General features: G+C 39.4%; 1 long non-coding RNA gene across 1 annotated transcript; it reads right to left on the reverse strand.

Annotated features, from left to right (window-relative positions):
* Nucleotides 1-496: 496 nt before the first annotated feature.
* Nucleotides 497-2,942, reverse strand: LOC124896517. Its single transcript, XR_007052866.1, has 2 exons — nt 1,217-2,942; nt 497-1,103 (listed from the first exon to the last, which is right to left on the reverse strand). It is a non-coding gene; the product is annotated as an uncharacterized LOC124896517 (long non-coding RNA).
* Between the last annotated feature and the right edge of the window lie 4,548 nt (nt 2,943-7,490).

Genomic DNA, 7,490 nt, shown 5'->3' on the forward strand with positions numbered 1-7,490 from the left:
ATAATCACAAATCAGATGGACACCAATCTCAACCATAACAGGTGATTTTTCAGCCATACGACATCACACTACTAAAGCCTTAGCGAAGAGGTGTAGCCTCCAACTCTCACAATCTGGACAGAGGCAGAAAAGTATGTGCTGTTACTCCTCCTTAACAATATATTTGCTATTACTGCTCCTTAACCAAGCTTACTTCCTTCTGAATCAAAACATGTTCCACCTTCACTATCAACTTAAACGTTTCATGCATCTCTTAAGGCTCTTTTATAATAATACCATCTTATTTTCAAAGTTCCGTCTAATTGTGATTCCCATTTAACTTTACAGAAACTAATTGTGATTCCCGTTCTACTTTGCAGAAACTAAAGCTTAGCCCATCTGCTATACTTTTAAGTACCAGCACCTTCTGCCTCTGATAAAACAGCTAACTTCACCACATGTATTTGGAACCTGATTTAGAGAAACACAGTAACAGTAAAAGCAAACTGCAACACAATTAAGCTAGGAGATTTCAACTCCAATCTCCGCTACTTTCATAATGTTTCAGATTACAACTTAGCAATATAAGGGACTCACTCGAGTACCTCACTTCGACAATCAACTCTAACTGTTCTACACACAACTTAATCAGTCCAAGAAGTCAAACTCGCTTCTTGTTACAACACCTCACCCACACTTCACTTCTAACAATAAACGAAGACTATTACAACTCAAAAGAAACACTTCTATTGCCAACACCAAACAATTACCTAGTAATAGCTTGGTCGCAATCAATTGCTCGATTTACTTGCTTGCTCCTTCTTGCTTTTCCGATTTTCAGATCTGTGGATTTTCAAAAGGTGTGTGCACCGCTTCCCAGCAATGCTGCATATATACTGCTTTCTCTTTGACTCCCTTTAGGTCACCAAAAACGTTTCCTTGTGGAAACCAACTTGTATAAGGAAACCTGCTATCATACACCTCTTTACCATGATAAAAAAGATTTCCCTTTTGACTTAAAGTTTTGGATTCTTTTCAATACGTTAATTGTACATTCCTTATTTAAACAAGTACGCTGCTGCACCTCACCTAGCTAAATATTCATCCCCACAATAGCCAAGAACCTGGTTCATAATCAACATGAAACTGGTTCAGAGGTCAATCATCAAAACTATAATTTCATATCTCCTAGACACAGGTACAGCATAACTTCACAAACATAGTCCCCATGTCTCACCAAAAACAATGCAACGAACTTCCCCCTTTTGGCATCATTGAAAAGAAGACAAAACAAATTAGTGCAGAGAACGCTCACCAGAACACCACCAAAATAGTACGCAAAAATCAGCCCAATGATATTAATTATCCAGTTGCAAGCATAAACACAGAAAACAGAGCAAACAACAACAAACAAGGCATTGTACCAACATAAAAAGCACTATATGTGCTGCACAAAAAGGTCAAGTCTGAGCACTAGTCAAAACAAAATGTACTAGAGGGAACAAAACAAGAAATACGGGACTAAGAGGAGGGTGGTGGAGGAGGTGAAGGAATCCTGCCAACCAAGGACATCATCATCTCAAAACGCCTGCCGAGAGCAATCTGTTCATCTAACATTTGAGCGGACTGGGCAGCCTGTAAGTCCTGTCGAAGTGCAAAAATCTCACCCTCCAAAGTAAGTGCACACTCCCGAGCAAGCTGAAATTCAGCAAGAATGCTTGCCACAGAACATTTTCCCTGAGCTCCATGTTCTCGAAACCCACATTCCTCCAACGTGGAAGCTCGAATCATCTCCTGCTTGGTGCAAGCTTTGCCCTTACCTCAAGGAACCTCGAAATAAGCAAAGATGCGGGATAAGAAATACCCATAAGGTAGCCCATGTGCACCTCGATCAGGGTTAATCACCCTTGTCATATGCTTAATCATTAACTCGGGCAGATTGACATGTTCATGAGAGTCCAGAGCTTCCATAAGGCACAAGTCATGTCTACCCACCTCGTGTCGACGCTCAGATCGAGGAAACTACACTTTGTTAACCAATTCGAACAATAATTGATGATGAGGCAGCATAAAACTCTTCCGCAAGTAGACTCCTCTCCCTGAGAGTACTTCCGAATAAGTGGGGCAGCATATGTAGTATCAATGTCATAAACAGAGTAACCAGCTACTAGAATTTGCAAAATCTGGGCAATCTTATTAGCATCCAACTCAATAGCAACCCCCATGACCAAATTTGCACCAAGAGCCAGCAAGTCCTCTGAACCAAGACCTTTTTCATGACCAATGAGGTTAATTTCTTCCCCTGAGAGCATGCCAATGGAGAGAGATGTGGAGTAATGGATGAGCAGTGGGTTTCAGAAAGGGGTATATCAAGGGTTAGAGTGTGAGAGTGATGTGTGGGAGATGGAACACCACCAGGACTGTGGGTGGCATTGGCTAAGGGCATAGGGACAGTGAAAATATCATTCCCACTAGGAGAATCGGACATGGTTTTGGTTTAGGGTGGAGACGAGTCATCATCGTCGGAATACTCCACCAACGACCGAGTATTGGACTCCATTGATAAAGGAACAAGAAGAAGATGAGGATTTTGGGGTTTTCTGGACAAAGAGAAGAAGGAATTTTTTAAAAAAAGTTTAAGAGGATTGATGGAGAAGAAGCTGTGAGAAGGGGAGACGAAGAGGATTTATCAAATTTTTTTAAATAGGGAAGGAAAATGGGTTTTGTGAAGAGAAGAGGCGGTTTTGACTTGATTTGTGGGGTCCACACACAATATATGACTATATGGTGCATACCTGATAGTTTATTTGTTTTTACCCTTCTCCGTGCTCAGTTTCTCTGGATGCTAAAGTATAATCAATGAACTATCTCGCCTTGTATTTTGATGATGCCTAGAATGTGTACCTATAAAAATATGAAACTAAATTAGTTAAGTACAAGCTGGTGTTTGTCATCTTTCCTAGCCAAAGTACTTAAGGGGAAGTTCATAACATTAGTTCATAGTGAGTAGACCAAGCTCCACCCAGTTCTTTTCAAAATTCTCTTTGCTCAAGGCCTTAGTGAATATATCCACTAATTGATCCTCAGTTTTACAAAAATGGACTTCAATTTTTCCTTTCTAAACATTGTCCCTCAAAAAGTGATGTCTTACATCAATATGCTTAATCCTCTTGTGGTGAACCGGGTTCCTATCCATATTTATGGCACGTGTGTTGTTGCACATGATTGGAATACGATCTTCACGTCATAATCCTCCAATTGTTGTTTAATCCATAATAACTGTCCACAACAAGAGGCAGCTGCAACGTATTCAGCCTCAGCTGTGGATAACGCGATGAAATTTTTTTTTCTTATGGCCCATGATATTAGGAACGAACCCAAGAAGTGAGCCATCCCAAAAGTGCTTTTATGATCGACTAAGTTTCCAGCATAGTCTGTATCTGCATACCCTACCAGGTTTAATGAATCTCCACAAGGGTACCAGAGAACCAGGTTCTGAGTTCCCTTGGGGTACCTAAGAATCCATTTAACAACTTTCAAGTGTGGTTCCTTAGGATTTGACTGAAACCTGGCACATAAAACAACACTGTACACGATATCTAGGCAACTTGCTGTGAGATGCATAAGTGAACGAATCATTCCCCGATACCTGGTCTCTGCAACAGGAATAGTAGACTCATCCAAATTCAGTTTTTTGCTAACACTAATCGTAGTGTCGTTTGTCTTTGCATGACCCATATCAAACTTGTGCAGCAACTCCTTGATGTACTTCTGCTGATGAATGGATATCACCTTAGGAGTCTGTTTAATTTGAAGACCAATAAAAAATGTGAGTCCACCCATCATACTCATTTCAAACTCTCCGCTCATCATCTTTATGAATTCTTCACATAAAGCTTCATCAGTGGCACCAAAGATAATATCAAGCACATACACTTGTACGATCAACAAACTTGTTCCTCTTCATATGATAAACAACGTGTTGTCGATTTTTCTGCTAGAATACCCATGGTTAAGCAAAAATTTTGACAACCTATCATACCATGCTCTCGGCGCTTGTTTCAAGACATACAATGCTTTGTCTAGCTTGTAGGCATATTCAGGATGCTCATGACTTTCAAAGCCTGGTGGCTGACAAATTCAGTTTTCCTCCTAAAGATAAGCATTGAGAAATGCACTTTTTCCATCCATTTGGTACAAAGTAAAGCCCATATGAGCAGTAAAAGCTATGAGCAATCGAATAGCCTCCATTCTTGCCACTGGTGCGAAGGTTTCTTCATAGTCAATGCCTTCCTCTTAGTTGTATCCCTAAAAAATTAACCTTCCTTGTTTCTAGTTATTTATCCTTGGTCACCCTTTTTATTTTGAAACACTTATCGAGTTCCAATAATTGTTTGGTTTGGAGGTGCAGGAACCAGGTTCCAGACTTTGCAGTGCTCAAATAGGATCAGCTCTTCTTGCATAGCAAAGATCCACTCATCATACAACGGTACTTCCTTAATATTGTTTGGTTCCACCAAGGAAACATAAGCTGGGAAGGCCCATAAGTTTCTCAATTTTGATCTAGTCTTCATATCGGAGTCTACGGGAGCAAGAATATTTTCCACAGGGTGTGAGCTCTTATGTTTCCAATTACAGACCTGTGATCTTTGACCATCTTTTGATGTTGAGGTACCTTGTACTTGTGTACTGGTATTTCCTGGTCCGTCAAGTTCTTCATTCCCCCCTCCCGACATTGGTAACCCCTCACTGGTGTGGGATTTATCACTGGTGTTGCTGGTTGATCATTTTCCAGAATAACTTGAGAACCAAGTTCTCTCTGATTTTGGAAACTAGGTTCTTGTTGTGCGGAAACTTCGTGATCCTCATCATCATCCCCGAAAAATCCAAGTCCTTCCGTATCAACCTGCATACTTTCCTCAGCCAAGTGATTAGTTTCATCAAGTATCACATGAACACTTTCTTCAACATGATTAGTTCTTTTATTTAACACTTTATAGGCCTTACTCTGGGATGAGTAAACAAGAAAAATTCTCTCATCACTTTTGGCATCAAACTTTCCAAGGGGTTCTTTGCCATTGATATGAGCAAAGAATTTACACCCAAAAGCCCGTAGATAAGCAAGATTTGGTTTTCTTCCTTTCAGTAACTCATAAGGAGTTTTGTCAAGGAGAGGACAAACCATGCATCTATTTAAAAGGTAGCATGATGTGTTTATAGCTTCAGCCCAATTTCCCATTGGAAGACCACTAACAATCAACATAGTTCTTGCCATGTCTTCCAAGGTTCTATTTTTTCTTTCTACAACCCCATTTTGGTGTGGGCTTCTAGGGGCGGAAAAATTATGGTCTATTCCATGTTCAGCACAAAATTAAACATATTTGAATTCTCGAATTCCATACCATGGTCAGACGACCTGATGCTCATGATTTCAGAGTTCATTTTCTTTTGAACCAGTTTCACAAAAACCACAAATACATCAAATATGTCATCTTTAGACCCAAGAAAGAGAGTCCAGGTGAATCTTGTATAATCATCAAAAATTACAAACACATACCTTTTACCTCATCTGCTTTGAACTCGCATAGGCCCACATAGATCTATGTGCAAAAGTTCAAGAGATTTGGAAGTACTGACCATTTTCTTAGGCTTGAAGGATGATCTGACATGCTTTCCTCTTGCACAAGAATCACAAATAATGTCCTCATTGAATCGAGTTTTAGCTAGTCCAAGAACCAGGTCCTTAGCAACCAGTTTGTTCAGCTGAGAAAATCTAGCATGCCCCAATATTTTGTGCCATATCAAGTTGGTTTCAGCAACCGCACTAAGACACATAAGATTGTTTCCATGAGGTTCCAAAATGTTTGACTTGTATACATTTTTGTATCTTTTTCCTTTCAAGACTAGGTTCCCAGTCTTTGAGTTTGTAACATGACATTCAGCGGAAGTGAACATCACATTGTTTTCGTTATCGTACATCTGAGACACACTTAGAAAATTGTGTTTTAGACCAAGAACATAGTACACATTCTAAATTGTATGAGATTGATACTTTCCATCTATTCCAATCTCAATTATTTCACATGTTTTTCCATTTCCAAAAGCTACACTTCCCCCTTTGAAAGTCTATAAGTCTATAAGTGAGAGGAAATTTTCATGTGCTCCCATTATATGTTTGGAAATAGCACTGTCTAGATACCAAGGCTTGTTCCCTCTCCTCACCTTTAGCTACAAAACAAGTCAGAAGTTAGATTTGGGCACCCAGATCCTACTTGGGTCCCATCTTATGGAAGAATGGATGAATCAAGTTTCTTCTGGCCCAAGCGGGCAGTCTAAATTTTTGAAGCTGGATCTTAGAAGGTTGCTGCCAAGTTTTCTTAACAAAATCTTTATTTTTCAAAATCCCTTTAAATCTAGCCTAGCATTGATTTCTAATGTGACCAGTTCTACCACAGTGGGTACAAAGACTTTCCTGAGAGACACGTGTCTCTTGTTCAGGATGCTTCTCCTTTTCATATCCCAAGCAATGTTTGTTTGTAGACTGGATTTCTTGTATTTAGAGCAACATCTATGAGGACTTGGGCCACTTGACATGCCGTTCCAAATCAAGTTTGGTTTTTTCAAGGTTTTCCTGTAAAATTCTATTTCTTTCAGTTGCGTCTTGAAGATTTTCTTTTAATTTCTTAACTTTTTCTTCTAATACAATCAGAGAGAAATCAACTTCACTTTTACCTTTGAGGGATGAGCCAAGTCATTTTTTTCCACTTCAAAATTTACAACAAAACTCTCAAGTGAAGTATTTTTATCTTCAAGATCCTTATATTCAATTCTCAAAGAGGCATAGTCATTCATGAGTTGGTCCTTCCCAGATAACACTAAGTGGTATGTCTCTATAAGAACAATCGACAAGGATTCTAGTTTCTTATTAGAGTAAGTGTTGATTTTAGATTTGAGGTCTAGAAAACTTACCTCGAGTTGTTTATCGTCATCTTCATCTGAATCAGAACTTGCCATTAAGGCAAGAATGTTCTCCTTTGGCTCCTTGTCTTCTTTCTCATCATCAGAATCTGAAAATGCCATGAGAGCCATGGTATCCTCTTCGTTTGAGCATTCAATGACCAGTAGAGATTGATTTTTAGGATCATCGTCAGGTTCTCCTTCAGAAGAGTCTCCCATTGCAGCCAATGCCTTTTTCACCGCGATGTCGGCTTCATGAGCAGTCATCCTTCGATTTGAAAGAATGGTGTACTCCTTTCTCGATTCGTTTGCCTTGTCCAGATGGTTCTTCTTGTACTCAATCTCCCATTGTGGGAAAAATTTAATGAAGTGGTCTGGGCTCCCACATTTATGACATACTTTGTCACGATTGACCTTTTTGTTATTTTTGGAGACCTGGTTCCTCCTCTGTGATTTCATACTTTTTTGAAACATCTTTTGGAACCTTCTGGTCATAAGAACCATATTTTATTTCTCAAAATCAAATTTATCAGTGGCCTTTAGAACCAATTTTT

This window comes from Capsicum annuum, chromosome 3, assembly GCF_002878395.1.
Source record: "Capsicum annuum cultivar UCD-10X-F1 chromosome 3, UCD10Xv1.1, whole genome shotgun sequence".
NCBI lineage: Eukaryota > Viridiplantae > Streptophyta > Magnoliopsida > Solanales > Solanaceae > Capsicum > Capsicum annuum.